Genomic DNA, 18,562 nt, shown 5'->3' with positions numbered 1-18,562 from the left:
CATGTCATACATTGGTGGCCACCTCTAAATGCCAGTAAGGAACCACTGAGAGGGGAATTTTACTGTGGTTTCCCAGGACCAAATGAATAAGGGGATCAACAGACTTCATCTTGGCTAGCATGAAATCATTTCAGCCCACCATGGGGTATAGACTGGCCCCGCTTGCCTGGAAAATGGCTCTGAGCAAGGTTGGGTAATATGCTATGGATTGCTTGGTTAGCATTTAAGATATTGTCCTGGGTGTAAGACTTCTTCTAAAGTAGACAACAAGGAAGTCAGGAGGCCGAAGCAGGGTGACCCTTAAACTATAGGGCCATGCAGAGCAGGCAAATGTGAAAATAGCCTTGATGAAGCGGGAAAGATGGTGCAGACAGCTGAGTCTCACCTGGAGGCTGGAGGCAGCAGAGGGTAGGTGGGAGTGGGTGACAGCATGTGAAGCTACACAATGACACATCCTGGTACCAAAAGGCAGTACATGCCAGTAAACATTTGTCTATGGTCAAAGTGGTCTGGCTCCCAGGAGACAAAGTCAGTCTGGAGGGCAAGGTTTGTAGAGGGCTAGACAGGACGCAGAGAAGTCAGGAGCCATCCTGGTAATAAACTGCTCCTCCTCCCACCACTCTCCATTCCTTCCCCCAGATTGTCATCGTCCAGTTTGGTGGGAAGCCCTTCAGCTGTTCACCACTGTCCACAGAACAGTGGCTCTGGTGCCTATTTGTTGGTGTTGGGGAGCTGGTCTGGGGACAGGTGAGTGTCTGCCTCGTCAACTTTCTCACCAATACCTTCATTCCGGTGGCTTCTGTTCATGGCCCTCGGAGTGGATAAGACACCAGGCATCCTGTTCCACCTACGCCTCTCACTATCCCTACTCCCTGCCCCACAGTCTTGGAGCCTGTGGCCCGGAACTTGTGTGGTGTGTGCTCAGGCTCAGGCCTATGACATACTATAGCCTGGGGGTAAGGTCACAAGTGACAACCTCAGGAATGAGAACATAGAGCAGATAAGTCACACACTGTCCTAGGAAATCATCTAGTTTCCTTCCCCATAGTATAAGCGAAAAATTGCCCCCTCAACCTGGATATTTGGGGAACTGCAAGTGAATCTGGGTGTAGAGCACTTGTTTAGCTGTCATAAAGTCCTGGGGACCATCCCCAGCAGTGCAAAAAAACAAGATGGAAAGAGAGCCAGCCTGTGGAGCTTGGGATGTCCCAATAGATTTGAAATTAAACAATGCCCTGCTATGACATCTATGGGACAAAGACAGCTTGAGAAAAAGGAAGTGTTTGGGCTTCATGGAAAGTGGCAGGACAGCACCTGTGGACCTGAAAGTCGCAGCTGCCCCAAAGGAGCAGTTGTAGTACCCAGTGATGAAATCAGGAAATAAAATTTTAAGTGTCGGCAGCCAGTACAGTCTTAGGCACCAAGCCAGCTCCCTCCATGGTACACTGAAGCATTTTGTTCAGAGTTCGGGAACACTAGTTTGGGAAGCCACATCAGGATCTGCTTCACTTTGGGCCTTGGTCAGCTCAGGCTGCCGCAGCAGACTACCAGAGACAGGCAGGTTACACGAAGGCATGTATTTTCTCACAGCTCCAGAAGCTTGAAGTCTAAGATCAAGGGCAGCAAATTCAGTATCTGATAGGGGTTCCTTCCTGGCTTCTGGTTAGCTACTTTCTCACTATGGGTTCCTAGAAAGTTCTCTGGTATCTCCTCTTATAATGGCACAAATCTGGTGGGATCAAGGCTTCAACCAAATGACTTTATTTACCCTCTATTATCTGCCTCCTCCAAATATTTCCAAATTGATGGTTAGGGCTTACGACTAGGGGATAAGGAGGTACCACTTAGGTTTATAACACTATGAATTTTGTTTCTTTATCCTCTTGGTATGTCCTCTACCAAGCTGGCCGCAGAGGCCACTTCGACTATGGCAGTTGCTGGCCTCTGACATTAATCATGAGAGACCACTTAGTTTTTCCATCTCATTTTCAAGAAATCTCTTCCTTTCCATCAGTGCACCTCCTTCCTGTTAGGCTTCTGCTGGAGAGCCCAATGGAGTCCCTTCATGCTCTGCAGTCTAGACTCCATATACTCCACTCTGCCCTATCTATGCCAGCCTCTAGTTAACCTTTGAACTCCCTGACGCAATAGCCACTGCAGTTCTTCTGGGGTGCGTGCTGCCTGCCTGTAGCTCAGAGTATTTTTAATTATAAAAATAATGCACATTCAAAGTGACAAAACTTGGAAAAAAGGAATCTCTATAAAGAACCTTAAAGCCACTCCTCTCATGCTGACAGGAACCTAAGAGGGACAGATTGACCTGCCATCCTCCACCCAGACAGTTGAAAGGCACATCCCAGCCTTTCCTTCTTGTCACCTTTTCCTCCCTAAAAGGGTGATGTGGGATTTCCCTCTGTATGTTGTGATTACCATTGATTAATAAAGAAAACTGCTTTGGACCTATAGCAAGGCAGAACTTAATTAGGCATGGAAAGCTAGGCTGAATGCTGGGAGAAAGGAGGTGGGGTCAGAGAAAAGCCACATAGCCCAGCTGGAGCCAGACAGAATTTTACCCAGTAAGCCACAGCCATGTGGCGATACACAGATTAATAGAAATGGGTTAAATTAAGATGTAAGAGTTAGCCAATAAGAGGCTAGAGCTAATGGGCCAAGCAGTGATTTAATTAATACGGTTTCTGTGTGATTATTTCAGGGCTAAGTGGCCGAGAACTAATTAGTGGCCTCCTCCAACAAAAGCCCCTGATCACAAGCCCTTTTCTAAGTACTTCTTTCTCCGGGAAATGCCAGGAATAAGCTTCCATGGAGCTCAGTCTCAGAGAACATGGCAGCCAGCTTTTCTTTCAGTAACCATGAAGGCCAGCAATGTGGAGTGTTATCAGCTAGGAAGCTCACCTGAGTCCCGGTGTGCAGTTTCTCTTTGAGGTCAATCACATGTGTAGAGTGGGTATTATACTGTACTGAGATGGCTGGCCGCAGTATCCACACCCTCTGTGCCCCATAAGAAATGTATACACTAGCAGGTGTCCCAAAGCCCCCAAATGAGCCCATTCTTCTCAGGAAGCATGCCCCAGGCACTTCAAGATCCTTCCCAGAAGTGGTCAGAGGCCAGCACTGTCTTCCTCACATGGTACTCTATACATTGGCCTCTCTGCTCCATGGTCCTGGATGAGACTCAGTAGATTAGGAGTCTTCTACAAGAAAGCGCCAATTTAGGGTCTACTAGGCCCCAAGTGGGCTTTATCTCTGAGAGGTGGGGCCTCTGGTTTATTCCTGGTCATGGAAGAGCCTGCTCTCATGGCCACCTCTGTTTGCTGCCCTTTGACTCTGGCTTTCCCAGGTCATTGCCACCATCCCCACCAGCCAGCTCAAGTGCCTGAAGGAAGCAGGGCATGGGCCTGGGAAGGACGAGATGACTGATGAGGAGCTGGCCGAGGGGGAGGAGGAAATCGACCATGCTGAGCGAGAGCTCCGCAGGGGCCAGATCCTCTGGTTTCGGGGCCTCAACCGGATCCAGACACAGGTAAGCTGCTGTTCCACGTGACTCCTATTTTGCTGCCTTAAAAAGCAGGCAAGAAGCAGAAACTGGGCATACAGAATCCCAAAGCCAGCAGGGAACTCCCTGGATCTGGCCCCCAAGTATGCAGAGGCAGTGGCTAGTTCCCCTTCTACCACACAGAGGTGCCCACCACTGGCTGGCCATTTAGCTCACGTCTCCCTGACACGTCCCTCAGTGCCCAGGTAGCTTCTCTCCTAGATGGGTACAAACATGTGCTCAGGGCTCTCTCCGAGGCACAAACCAGCACTGTCTGCTTTCCTTGACAGGGCTACTTAGGCAAGTTGCATTTGAGTATGGGAGAAAAGACTCCATTTCAAGGAGTCTTCGACTAGTTCTCTGATCACCAAAGTCTTCTGTAATCACTGTGCAAAAGCCTTTCTAGGAAGTGGACTCTGCCACCAAGCTAGTTCAAATCTCAATAGGCTAGGCTAGTCAAGGCTAAAGCCATCAGCTACAGTTCCCAAAAACATCAGACTGCCAACAAAAGGCAGTAGTTAAGGCTTTTAAAAAAAAATCTCACGTGCCAGGCTACCCTGATCTCTGCCACCAATTCCTTTTTGGCCAGCTTTCTTACTAGAAGGTTCCATACTTGCTGCCTATTTCCATCTTCCCCTCACACTCTGTCATGATTGCACTGCCTACCACTCCCACTATGGCTGACACCACTGTCTGCAAGGCCTTCTTCCACTCCATGCTTTCCAGTTGCCCTCTGGAAGTGTTGCTGGCCCTGCTCATCCTGACAGCTTGCTGTTCCTTCTGAATTTCCATCTCCTCTCTGTCTTTATATTCCTGGTATCTCCACCTCCCACTCCAACCCTGATCTCTCATGCTGAAAAGCCCTGGGAGAACCTGCTAGGGAACTAGCTAAGGCCAAACATTGCACCAGGCCAGCAGGCCTCCTCACACTGCAGCCTCCGGGACTGACCTGGAGGCGATTCCCCATGGCCTACCTGGTATACTCTAAATTACCGTGGCACTGTTACTCATTGCCTGTTCCCATCCAAGGCCTTGGCTACCGTCTCTCTGATGCCAGTCTCACTACCTCGGCTGTAGGCACAATCACTTTTCCTCTCTGGGAACTTATTGGCTAAGGCAGAATCAGCTGGGTAGATTCTCCTTGAATCTGTCTGACAACTTACGCACTGGGACAGGACATGATTCCACACCCCTCCCCATGTATTCTTTCAGCTGCCTTGACACACGTGGCCCAGAACAGGCTATCCTCTGGACTCTAAGGTACACACAGCTACTCCAGCACCCCTAGTGATCTAATGGTGTCCATCCTGAGAGTGCCTCCCCTTTTCCCTTCTAGGCTCTGTGGGTATACCTGGCACTGGCAAGGCACCAGGGTCATTCCTTGCCTTCCATCTGTCTTTGTTTATGCCTGCCCCTCTGCCACCACCATGGGGCCTATGGAGCTTATCTCCATTATCCCCAGGATGAAGTTTCAGCTTCTGACTGTAGTCTTCAAGCTCTAGCTTCTTGGCATCACCGCACTCCTCCCCTACATATCCCGATGACTCTGTGCTGCTTTTCCAGATGTGCACCCTGCCCACCCACACTGCTGTGCCTCCCTGCTTGCTGCCGTGTACCCTTAGGGCTCTTTTTCCATGCTATAAAAGCCTACTTAAAGGTTGCCAAGTCTATGCTTTCTTCTCCCATACTACCCCCCTACCTCTATGGGCCATCTGTGTGACTGAGGCCAGCACACTGAATCTGAGAATACCAGAATTCTGTGGGGGAACTACTTAGAGAACAGGATCCTTTAAGACTGGGCGAAGTGGTACCAAAGAAGTCCAAGTTGAAGGCATTCCTCAAGGACCAAGCATCCCAAGAACCTACTCCAGTGTGTCCAGGTTCATATCTGAGCCATGTTATCCTAGCTATGATTCAGATGGATCCTGGTAAAATGGGAACCACCATTAGATCCCTAGCCCAAGCCTCCTCTCCCCACGGGGTGAGACAGTGCTTTCAATACAGTGCCCAGGACAAGCATGGCTGCAACCTAAGTAGCTTTGACTTGTTTCCTGTAATAAATGTTTACTCACTAGCATGAATGTATAGCAAATGTCAGAAAACAGCCCTCATATCTTCCCAATGTGCATGTGGCCACCTAACTGTGCCTTCCAGGAGACTGTGACTGTGACCACCCCCAGTAACCCATCCTTTTCTGATTCAGGGCAGATCTTATCTGCCATGCTCCAGTTCTGATGCAAAGCACAGAAATAGAGTACAGCAGTGACCCAACTCCACATCAGCCTCTTTTATTTCTGTTATGTAATTCCAGATAGAGTTAGCATCTCTATCTGCTTAAGCAGCCCTACCCCAACCTAGAGTGTCAATGGTAGCCTGGCCACCAATCTATGTAGTATCTTTGTGTGTCTGTAAACTTCTGGGCCTGCCACTGCTGCCCATCCACTTGGAGTCTTGGTGTTCCATGTCATTCTAACTGTTCCATGCCCATGTAGATGCAAGCAAGCAAGGAGATGGGACCCCAGGGAAAGAGAGAGTGGTACAAAATCAGCCAATGAGCGCCAAGGCTGGTACCAGTTCCTCAAGCACACTTCTTGGCCCTCAGTAAAGCCACACTGATTCCCCCATGGGATCTCAACTTCCATGGCTTTTCCAAGTGGGGCTTTATCATTTCAGATTCGTCATGACTCTCAAGAATACTGAACCGGTCACTTTAGCTCAACTTGTTCTATTTGATTCGGAAAACCCGCTTTAAAAAAAAATTAACTAAAGCCTCTGGAAGGCTTTTCAGGTTGTATGTGTTTCCTAGGCAACTGGCCCCAGATTTCTGGATCTTGTGAACCACAAAATTGCTCCCCGGATTTCGGAGGCCTGCACACCATTTTCTGTTGCAAAGTAACTTGATGCCCGCTCTCATGCGTGTTCTATACTAATGTATCCATGCACCAGATGCTAGGGTGCTGCTCCACAATAAAAGAGAGTGCCTCAAACCTGGATCATGTAGCTTTTTGGATGTTCATGACGTGGTCTGTCTTTTTTTGCATTCCATTACAAATTGATGAGATTCTTTACCAATGGCTGAGCCCTTGTTCCTGGCCAGCTCTGGGGCCTCTGGTAGGGGGAGGGTGGTGACGGTGATGCTTTCATAGATATGGTTATCCTGCGGGGACATCACAGAAGATATCATGGAGACTGATGCCAAACTGAGGCAGCAAAGGCAGCTTTCCCATCCCTTGTCTTTTCCATCGCCTAGAAACCATGCAGTCCAAAGAAGCAACGCCACAGCCCAGAGTCTGCAACACCACCACATCCACACATCTTCCTTACATGAAATACCCAACCACGTGTACAACATATTCCTCACAGATGCACTCACGGCCTCAAAGCCTGCCTTCTCTCGAGGAAAGGAGTGAGGAAGTGGGTCATACTGGGTGAAAAGCAGCCCTGGGCAGGTTAAATGGAAGGATGGCAAGTCTTTCCTCAGGGGGGCTGAGGTTGAAAGACATTTTGTTTGGAGGAAGGAGTCAACAGTGAAACTGCTTCTTTTGGAGAAGCCCTGTCAGAAAGTCAGAGGAGACTGGAGGCCAGGGAGTTCCCACTGCAGGGCTTGGGATGCCAGACCGTAACAGGTCTTTGGAGTCCAGAAATGCATGTTGGCTTGTCTGCTCGTTTTATTCAATGAACTGCATGATACTTTCCAGAAGTTAGATCCACCATCAAAGCTTCTCTCCACACTGAGGCCGTTCTCCAGGAGAAGGCTGCCAGTGTGCCTTGCCTCTGGCCTCCCTGAGTCTAGGCATGTGGTCTCCCAGTGTCACAACTGGATATGGTGGCTCAGCTACAGTTCCTTCAGACCCTACTTCCTATATTTGTCACAGCGTCGTAGTCAAAGACAGAGTCAGAAAATCCAAAGACAATGAGTCAGGAGGCTTCTAGCAGGATTTATTTACAGCGCTCTCCTATGGGTCTCATCTTCCCCTTCGTCTTCTAGAAAGCGCAAAGGGTTGTCCCCCAGTCCTCCAAGCCTCCATGCATGGGGGCTGTAGGAAAATTTCTGACAAAACAAAGCCTCTGATCTTGGAAGCCCCTCTTCTACCTAAGTCTATATTCTGCTGAAATCCGAGTGATTATCAACTCCCCGCCACAGTGGAGCAGGACAGAACAAGAGACCCTCTGCTAAGAGGACCATGAACAAGGGCAGTGATTTCCCAGGGATCCAGGCAAGAGCCTCCAGCCCACAAACTGCTGGAGAATGCTTCCACCTTCTAATAAGAGCATGTCATATCCCTCAGGTGTGTTGGGGCGGAAAAAAGTGTTGAGAACTACCGAAGTAGGATAAGGAAGTGTTGCCAGACACAGGTACTTATTGACGAGTGGCTCTCGATGAGCGAGCGTATCGTGAACGCAAGTGACTACCTACAAAATGTTTGCAGTGTGCTTCCACCGGTGACCTTTCCTTCCCACACTCCTGACCACTAACCATTTGCCCAGCAAAACCCTCTCTCAGTCATGGCTTTGTCAAAAGCATTGGCAGCTTCCAGGAATGGGGCTGACCTAGCTGAGGCTTTGCTGGCCCCATATGTCCCCCATGTGGCCCCTGCCCTCACCCAGCCCCACCCTGTGTGGTAGCCTGGACCTCCATGCAAGCCAACTTTTATCTCATTTTCTCTCCCACAGATGGAGGTAGTGAGTACCTTCAAGAGAAGCGGGTCATTTCAGGGTGCTGTGCGCCGGCGGTCTTCAGTCCTCAGCCAGCTCCATGACGTAACCAATCTTTCTACCCCTACTCACGTAACTCTCTCTGCCGCCAAGCCCACCAGCGCTGCTGGCAGTGAGTCTTGACTTCCCTTTTCTCTCATAAATGGCACCTGGGGGAAGATAAAGCATCCCTGACTCTTCCTTCTCTTTTCCAGTCTTGCATTTCTGCTCACCGTGGCTTTTCTGTTCCTTCTTTACTGCCCTGTCCAGTCCTTCCCGCCAGACGGTATCTCTCCAAAGCCATATTCTCTTTATGAAATGACCCCACAGCACTGCCGGGCCTTTCGTCCTTTGCTTTGTTTGGGTTTTGGTTTGCATTTAGTACCCCTGCTACCATTGGTTTTCTTTTCTTGGATTTGTCTGCATGTACCCATGGTTCTTCATGAACTCGGGCTTCTTCCAGTGGTTTCTGGTGTCAGGCTGGGGACTTGCTCCATGTTCTGGGGTGAGTGTCAGGAAAGCATGTGACCCATGGCTACCCTTCTGGGGTAGGTAAAAGCCCACAGTGTGGTATCATTTGCAGCAGAAGAATCCAGCCTATCTCCCTGGAGAAGAAAGTAACAATTTTCAGCATTCTCCTTGAGGTGGCTTCCAAAGGATGCCCCTGTCTCCAGTCCCCAGGTAGCTTAGTGGTGACTGAGAGTGCCTCTGTTGAGCAATTCGTGCCTGCCCTGAAGGCCCTGCCCTGAGTCAGGATCTGCTAGAGGAGCCCTGATAACAGGAGCTCAGAGGCCAGACAGGTGCTGTTTTGTATGTTCCCAGGCATCTTGCTCTTTCCAAACAGGCCTCAGTACTGGAGGATCTGAATCCAATCTTGTGCAATCCTCTCTACTCCTTCCTCAGAGAAGCCAGGGCATTTCAATGACAAGTTCCCACCTTGCAATTCACATTTTGAAGAGAACCCTGGGTTGACCTGACTAGATAGAAGCTTCCATAATTGCTCACATCTTTTTATAAAGACAAGGAAGAGGCCACTAAACTGCTGAACCTGTCACCCTACAGTGCCCCAGCAGGAGAGAATGCAGGCAACTACATGGAGGCGGGGTCACTCCTCGGAGGTTGTCTACTTTTGGTAACAAAGTCGGGAGGTTCCAAAAAGTGAACAGTAAACCTTCGAGTATGAGTCCAGGGCCCCTGCTGGGACGGTTTGATGCTAAGTCTTTCCTTTCCTTCCAGTGAGCCCCCTGCAGCTCCCACCAGACGGAAAGCCTTAACTACCTCACCTTTTTCCCATCACAGACTGTTCGGGTTCCTTTCTGCTTGGTTTCTTTCTGTTCTTTTCTTTTATTTATTTATTTATTTATTTATTTATTTTAGGAACTGGTGAGAGGTCCCCAGTGGGAGGTATCCCTCCTCTTCCTTAAGCTCTTCTTTTGGGCTGCTCTGTCTTTTATAGAAAGGATAAGTGTCCCCCAGGAACAACACAGATGTATGTGCTCCACAACCACAGGCCACATGCACCTCCAGCTTGTACACCCCCTGGACTAGCCACCGCGGCCCCAGATATGGCCTGACACATGTCACTGTTGGTCTGGAAAGCAGCCAGTGCTCCTGGCATACCTCGATGGGACCAAGAAATATCTCAGGGCTACTTTAGATGCCAACAGGAGGCTCTCTACTAAATCAGTTAAGGACAGACTGGCCCATGGCCTTCCAGCACATGTTGGCCATGCCCACAAGAACCTCCTACACCAATGCCCAGGTGGGCAGCACTAGCTTTCTTCCTCTACACAATATGAAGAGTGGATGTAGGACACACATAGATCTGCTCAGCCCTTCTCTTCCTGCTGACTTCTTTCTTCACTTTCCACCTGTCTGCCTACCCACCTGTCTGTCTGTCTGTGCATCCATCTACCTGTCCACCTATTGCCTCAGGGGAAGAGCAGTTGGCAAGATTCTTCTATGTATGACACTCCAAGCCTCTTCCACAACTCTGGTCTTAGCCCTCACTGGAGCCAGTCAGCCTCGGAGGCCCTGCCTCACCTGTCTCTACTACCTAGGGTGAGGCCTACTGCCTCTTCAGCCCCCATTTCTCCTATTTCCTCCTTAAATGTGGTCTTTATTTTCTTCCTTGGCCCATAGTACCTTGCTTCTTTCCCTCCTTCCTTCCATGGTCATCTGTTACCCCCTTCCAGCCTTCTGATTCCACCAGTGCCTGGTAAGCACAGCGGGAGAGACACTCCCCTCCTGCTGATCATGAGCCATTCCAGGGAAACCTAAGCAGAGGTGAGAGCTCAGTGGCAGGGTCTTCTAAGGAGGGAGCTGGCAACTCCAAACAGGACATGGTTTGCTTCTGGAAGCCACTGGTTCAAATTTATAGTTGCCCCACATCAGTTCCAGCTAGAGCTCAGAGCCTCACTTCTGAATTCTGAGGGCTTTCACAAATCCCGCACCCAACACCCTCACAAACTAGGAGAGGACCTCACAAACTAGGAGAGGACCCTACTCAGGACCCCAGAGGCAGGCAGGCCTGGCAGAGTGGCCACTAGCTCACCTTCCCCCTTTCCTTGGAACTCTTCAGAGGACCAAATCTGCTTGAAAGTAAAGCAGGGTAAAGGTCATGATGGAGCTCCCCTGAACAACGTGCAACATTGGGCAAGGTGTTTTGACCACAGCTGCCCCAGCTGTCCTGACTAGCCCTAGAATTTCCCCATATATGAGGAATTTTCTATCCTCTTTACTTGCTCTAGGCTGTATTGCCTTTCACCCCTCAGAGTCCAGAGGCCTGTGACTCTTGGGTACTGGATAAGCTTCCTGTTGAAAGGTATTCCCACTAAGAGCCTCGGGCTTTCTAGGGATAAAGCCACTCATCGTGTGCGCTGGGGCCAATTCAAGAGTGGCCAGATGGAGAAGTGACCAGAATCCTTTGGACTCAATATGCTCTTCTCATCTTTTCTAATGCCTCACTCTGTGTGTGTTCTCTCTCTCTCTGTCTCTGTCTGTCTGTCTCTCTGTCTGTCTCTCTCTGTCTCTGTCTGTCTCTCTCTGTCTCCCTCTGTGTCTGTCTCTCTGTCTGTCTGTCTGTCTGTCTGTCTTTCCCGCTGCTGCTTCTGGCCACAAGAGTCTCTCCACATTCCCACATTCCCCTTGTACAGTCTGAACTGGCCATGACCTCCTCACTCCTAACTCCAGAATGGCCTGTGCAACTTCTACCCTACTCAGCTATTTTTCCTCCCTTGCCTGGCCTCAAGGCCGTCCCTATCACAGCCATTTCATTCATAACCCTCTGGGTCCAGGGCGTATTGTCTTCCCCCTCATGGCTGCTACCTCATTTCTTGTGACCTGGGCCATTATCTGGTCAGCCTGTCTGGGATGGTTCAGGAAACGATGAGGCTGTGAAATCCTGTTTGCTGTGGGTTTCCATCATGCCCCTTCTCACACCAGCCACACACTCACACACTAAGGCTGCAGAACTTCATTCTCCTAATGAATGTCAAGAACCTCAAAAGGGAAGTCAGAGAGGGGTTTATGCAGTCATCCAGCTTTGCTAGCAAGCAACAAAAACAAGGCGCTAAGTATCTCCCTTCTAATGGGAACAGAAGGAGCATGATCTTTGGAAATGCAAGCCTGGATCCTGGCATCACTGAAGCCTCTCTGTGGGCTCCAATGCCCAAGAGTTCTTTTGTGTCTCTTTCCCATGGGAACACAGAGACATACCTTTGACCCTCTTCTGCCAAATACCAAACTCTTTTCCCCATCAGCTCACCCTGGGGACCCTCTCATTCCAACCAGCAGCCAATTCCAGCCCATCCTTCAGGTAGCAGCACTGGGCCTCTATACTCGAATGTTTACTGTCTCAGTAGTTTGAGATAAGATACCTTCTGACGCAGGACAGCAAAGATTTGAGCACCATATCGCCAGAGGGGCTTCTTCCAGGTTCTGATGAAGAATTTGGAAACCGATAACAGCAGTTGCTTCATTTTAAATGGTTTTCGCAACATGGAAACCTTTCACCCATTGGGGGAAGGGAACTAAAACCAGCCAGGTAAGCCCCTGCAGCTTTGCTTTGACATAAACTTCCAGAGCCCAGGAAGGCATGCTTTTCACTCTCACACACCCAACAAGGAAGGAGCTGGCAAATCGTTTTAAGTTTGCATCATTTTCAAGAAATGAGTTAATGCTGAGCCAAATCACCCCACTTACGTTTTCTGGGAGAGTTTATTGGCACTTTTTGTAGCTATTTGAAAGTGTGCACACTGGATCCACACTAGGAAAGTTATCAATTAGTTCTCTAGTTGGGGTCCTGTCCTACTCTTTCTGGAAATAGAGGCTAAACCCCATGGAGAACAAGCTTCCAGGAAATTACTAAAGCACACGACAAAATGTAGCATGGACATAGGCCTGGCCCAGGAAATCGGGCTTCTGAGGCCCTGTAGGTAGGTGCTGTGAGGACTGCCGCATGGCCAGCAGCTGGGAGCTTGTGGAATTTCTTCTAGCCCCACCTTCTCTGTCCACCCATACTCCACTCTGCCACCATAGCTGCCCTTGGCTACTGAAAGGGCAAGGCAATAGGTAGGGCTTTCTCCTGTGTTTTCTGTGGCCTGACTATGTGTTTGGGCCAGGCTGCTGCTGTCAGGAGCCAGGCTAGTTCTCATGTCCTGGGCAGTTAGTGCAGAACAGTTAAAGGGACTTAAAAAACTAGCCAGTTTCTCCTCAGTTTCCACCCTTACTGGGCCAGAATGTCAGGGCACCTGACAGGTCCCTTTTCTCAAGGAGGTGTTGGACCAGTGGTTGTAAAGAGCAATGAAAGGTGAGGAATGAGCCAGACAGAAGAGTGTGGACCCCATGAGCCTTAGCAGCTGAGACCAAGCAGAAAACATGGGCAAGCCTCCTGGGGACCCTACAGCCTCTGGCAACAGTGGCCAGGTTGAAATTCTCTCTGGCCAAAAAATTGGAAAGAAGGGGGGGAAAGGTGTGCCAGGCATTTTCTACTGTTGCTTTTGCCATTAGGATTCAGGAGCCTTTGCTTTTTTTTTCCTCTCCGTTTTTTTTTTTCATTCTTTTTACTGGGATGAGCCTTCCCTCAAGTCCCTCACTCTTGCTCCATCCTACACCCACAGCCTACCCTCCACATGGAAACCCCAACACAGACACACATACACACAGAGAGAGACATCACAGACATACACATACACACAAACATACACACACGCACACACGAAAGCTTAGGCACGAACATATGTAACCCAAGAGGGCTTGAAGATCCCATCCCTCAGAACATCCTCAATTCCTTCCCACTACAGCTTGTGAGCTGGGGCTTGGTCTGCAGCATCTCCACCAGGCTTATGCCAAGTTATCAGCCTTTACTCTGCATGCCCTGCTGTCTGGGCCACATAGAGAGGAGACACATCTGCCAGCATATGCACATGCAGTTGTGAACACACGCACGCATGCGTGCACATGCATTCACGCACATGAGTTCTACACACATGTGTTGTGGGATTCCCCTCTGTATGCTATGAATAGGTTTTACTACCGTTGGTTAATAAAGAAGCTTCTTTGGTCAATGGCAGGGCAGTACAAAGTTAGGTGGGAAATTTAAAATGAATGCAGGGAGAAAGACGGCAGAGTCAGGCAGATGCCATGCACCTGCCAAAAAAGACAGACACCGGAAACTTACCGGTAAGCCACAGCCTCGTGGTGATACACAGATGAGTAGAAATGGGTTAATTTAGGATGTAAGACATAGCTAGGAATATGCCTGGGCCGTCGGCAAAACTGTGTTGTAATTAATAAAGTTTTTGTTGTGACTATTTGGGTCTGGTTGGCCAGGAAATGAACGTGAAGTCTCCACTTACACCTATGATCACATAAACATACGTACCACATACCAAAAGATCTGCACACTCTCTCACACACATATCCACACATGTGTGCTACACATATGAACACATATATATGAACCATATATCAAAAGATTTACACTTGCAAACATACACAGAGGTGGACACATGCATTCAAAAACAAGTGTGTCTACACATAGAACACATATATATGAAGCACATACCAAATGATTTACACACATCTGAAAACATGCAGAGATGCATACATGCACTCACACACAGGTGTGCCACACATATGAACATTTACACATGTACTGCATACTAAAAGTTTTATGCATAAACCGGCATACTCCATACACGTGTATTCACACACACATGTGCTACACATAGGAACACATTTACACATGTACTGCATACTAAAGGATTTATGCATAAACCTGCATACTCCATACACGTCTATTCACACACACATGTGCTACACATAGGAACACATCTACACATGTAGTGCATACTAAAAGATTTATGCATAAACCTGCATACTCCATACACGTCTATTCACACACACATGTGCTACACATAGGAACACATTTACACATGTACTGCATACTAAAAGATTTATGCATAAACCTGCATACTCCATACACGTGTATTCACACACACATGTGCTACACATAGGAACACATTTACACATGTACCACATACCAAAATATTCTCTCTCTTTCCCTCTCTCCATCCCTCTCTGTCTCTTTCTGTTTCTCTGTCTCTCTCTCATACACGCAGGAGTACACACTCGAATAATACAAGATTCAATGATAGGGAAATGTATTTTTCATCTCCTACTGATAGAATATCTCAAGTAGGAGATATTCAGTGCTGGAAGCATTACTGAAGGTCCATACGATCACAGATATTTTAAACAAAGGGGGAAGTTCCCCTAGATGATTCACAGTTTAGGAAGTACCATGATTCTGGCCAGAGGGGAAGTTCTCTCATTGTGGAGAAATGAATTCTGCTTGTAGAAAATGAGAGATGCCGAACACACACTTGTTTTTAATGCTTCTGCATCACAGGACACAATGAGACAAGTGGTCAGGACGAGGAGAGGCCCCATGCAGAAACATGAGTTAGCATGGGACCATTTTTGTTTAAAAGGGCATGAAACGTTGGGAAGGGAGTGCAATTACATGACTCATACCAGCAAGTCTGAAACAATTCCATATTTATTAAACCAAATGTTTCCAAGTAATGATTTCCCATGGAGTATGTATGTATGTATGTATATATATATATGTATATATATATGTATATATATGTATGTATGTATACACACATACACACATATATGAAGGACACCACAGGATAAGAGTCTTAAGTGTACAGAAGACCTTGTCTATCACTGATGTTCACATACTACATGCACAATAAATTTGAATCACAAAACATTCTCAGTTACCGCTATCCATACAAAGGAGGAAATACATAAACCACGAGGAAGTGAGCTATAGGCATACTAAGGATCAACTCTTAATGTGACAGGCAGTTGACATCAGGTAGCAGACCACATTGCATTGAAAGACCTTATAAATTTTGTCGGGAAGTGACATTTTCACATACTCGTCACAATACTTACATCTTTTTTTCTTCAGGAGTTCTAATGAATTCTACCAATTTCACTACTTCTGGGGCACAGTCTTTTCAAGTCTACAGGACGCATTCCCTTTGCAGGGTTATCGTCATTCCCATAGGCTCCATGACTGAACAAATGTAACAGCAGTATACAATGGCAAGAGTGTGCCTCCTTTAACTATTTCTCTGAAGATGACAAGGATGGACCACTCTTGTGCCTTCTAATTTGGTCAAGTGATACTGAGGTACAAGACCCCACTGTATCGACCCCAATGCACTGCTAACCATTAATTACGACGCTACCAAGAAAAACTTGCCATTACGACCCGTGGGCTGGAGGATGCTATAGACATCTCTGGACTGCTGTCACACAAATCCTTCGGTTTACTTGGGTTTTAGCAGAAAGGGGTATCTTTAGGAACAGGAGAACACAAGAAGATGTAGTCGCTGAAGCCGCAAACCACAAGCACCTTCTCCCAGAGAATTTCCATGAGAGAGTCGCTCCCCTCGTATCGACTTTCATTTCTTCAGAGTATTATGAGAATAACAGATCCAGGAGAGACAGTTGACCAGCAGCATTCTCTTGCTGGCGCTGTGAAGCACAAGGACATATTAAACGGACATATTAAAATAAACAGTGCTCGTCAAGCCTCAGTTTACCCTGAAAGGCTCAGTACTTACATTCAGCATCAGAAGTTTTGTTTCCAAGGTGGCTATTAGACGTCTCAGCTCTTCAATGAGGGACTCTCCCCGAGAATCCCTCAGTATTACAAGTTTCTAAAGTGAAAGAGACATGGGCAGAAATCAGCCCCGGTCATTTTGTTTACAAATGCGAACAGCAATATTTAAAAGGGAGTAGATGTGGTGAAAAGACATGGTTTCATTATTCCAAAACAAGCATACAGCATGTGCAACATGGAGATCCGTCACCCACCAAAGAGACACAGACGTTACCACTCCACAACCCACTGCTGAAAGTTCAACCTTGTGGCATTAGCGGGGGGGGGGGGCGGAGGGTTCGGGGGAAGGGTGCTTTGCCTACCTAGCATGGATCCCTCTCCCCGCAAATCAAGAATGAATCCCAATGAAAACAGAGAGCATGAGGCATGAGCTCATTGACTGCCACTCATTTCTTTGGGAGCTGGAGTAGCTTGTCGTGTACCACTGAATACCATGAAATTAAAACTCATGGTTTCCACCCCCACAGTGCCTTCAGTAGTGTGTGAAATAGCACATGCCACATTTAAATGCTTGTGTGAAATGCTGTGGGGGGGGAGCTTATAAAATTTCGCAAGACCTCTTCCCTTGGGCACGCCACCCCTGTGACCTGGTGAACAGCCAGCCCAGCCACAGGGGCAAGCGAGTTGCTGGTTCAGTGAGCCATCCTGAATGATATGAAGGAGAGTGACTGAAGATACCCACGGCTGGCTTCTGACCTTCACACACACACACCCAGAGGAACGTACACGTGCGTGTGCCTCAGTGCACACACACACCCAAGGGAAAATGCACTGTGAAGCAAGAACAGACGGTCTGAAAGGCATCCATGCCCTGTACAATACGAACAACTCTGGATGAAATCGCCAAGGCAGCAATTCCTGCTTCAAAGGACTCTACCCACCGTATGTGAACTCTAAAAGTAAAAACTCATTTTGTACTTAGGTTTACATGGAACCATGACACCATGAGGAAAATGCTGGAAGATGCTCTGGTACAATGGTCTTGCACTGTTTCAGTAAAACTCTGACTGGCCAGTAGCCAGGCAGGAAGTAGAGGCGGGGCCAAGAAAACAGAAGAATTCCAGGAAGAGGAAAGTGTCAAGTCTTCAGTTGTGACCCAGTCCAAAAGGAAACAAGATGAGAATGCCTCGCTGATAAAAGGTCCCAAGCCATGTGGCTAACACAGACAAGAATTGTGGGTTGAGATGTAAGATATGAGAGTTAATGAGAAGACTGAGCCAATAGGCCAACCAGTTTATAAATAAAATGTAGGCCTCTGTGTGCTTCTTTGGGACTGAATGACTGCGGGACCAGGCGGGACAGAAACCTCTGTCGACAGGAAGATGTTTACAGGTAACTTTCCGAAGGAATAAGCCAAAGCATGGAAGGAACGCCAGAGTATTCAATGTCCCTGTGTGTGGGTTGCTTTCAGAATGTACAACAGACCTCCAAGTACTGTTCACACAGATCTTTAAATTCTTCCATTCTCTTCTTCTGAATACCCAGAGACTGATGAATAAATTTTTGCTGCTCCTTGAAGATATTCTGAGACACAGACAGTAAAAGATGTAAGAACAATACAGGGAAACTCAGAAATATTACAAAAATGCGACTCTGTATCATATTTATGCAAAACATATACAAGGAAATCACTAGCAATTTTTCAAGCACGATGACTACTTCACACAAGTTATCTAATACTAAAATATTACCATAGTGATGAGAACTCATTCATTTAATGGAACGTTTTCCTACGTAACAGTATCTAAAACATTGCTGTTAGTTTCTGAAGACTTGAAAACCCATCCATTAGAGACTGTCATAGCTGGTGAACCCTCTGTGTTTACAGAAATTACCCTGAGATGGCCCCAGTGTCTCTCACTCCCTACATAGGAACCCACTCCCTTTTGTTCTTGCCAGTAAGAGTAGAGTCCACAGCTGGCCTGCTTAACAGGCAAGGATTCTGTAAGACTTACGTCAGATACTGTCCTGGACCAATATAAGAATGTACATCTAAGAGTCTTTTGAAACCAATTCCATGAGATGGGGACCTTAAGTATCTCTCCTCTCACACCTAGCAATCTGAGACACAGAGGTAAATTATTTTCCCCAGTGAGCGTGACTAG

The 18,562-nt window shown here is 47.7% G+C and overlaps 1 pseudogene; it reads left to right on the top strand.

Moving 5' to 3' along the window:
* The window catches only part of LOC121440473, a 60,581-nt pseudogene extending 52,164 nt beyond the window's left edge, over positions 1 to 8,417 (top strand).
* The last annotated feature ends 10,145 nt before the right edge of the window (positions 8,418 to 18,562 follow it).

Source organism: Microtus oregoni, unplaced genomic scaffold, assembly GCF_018167655.1.
Source record: "Microtus oregoni isolate MIOR12 unplaced genomic scaffold, Mior012 000067F_ref0000223, whole genome shotgun sequence".
Classification (NCBI taxonomy): domain Eukaryota; kingdom Metazoa; phylum Chordata; class Mammalia; order Rodentia; family Cricetidae; genus Microtus; species Microtus oregoni.
The sequence above is the reverse complement of the archived record's forward strand: the minus strand, read 5'-3'. Positions and strand labels throughout refer to the sequence as shown.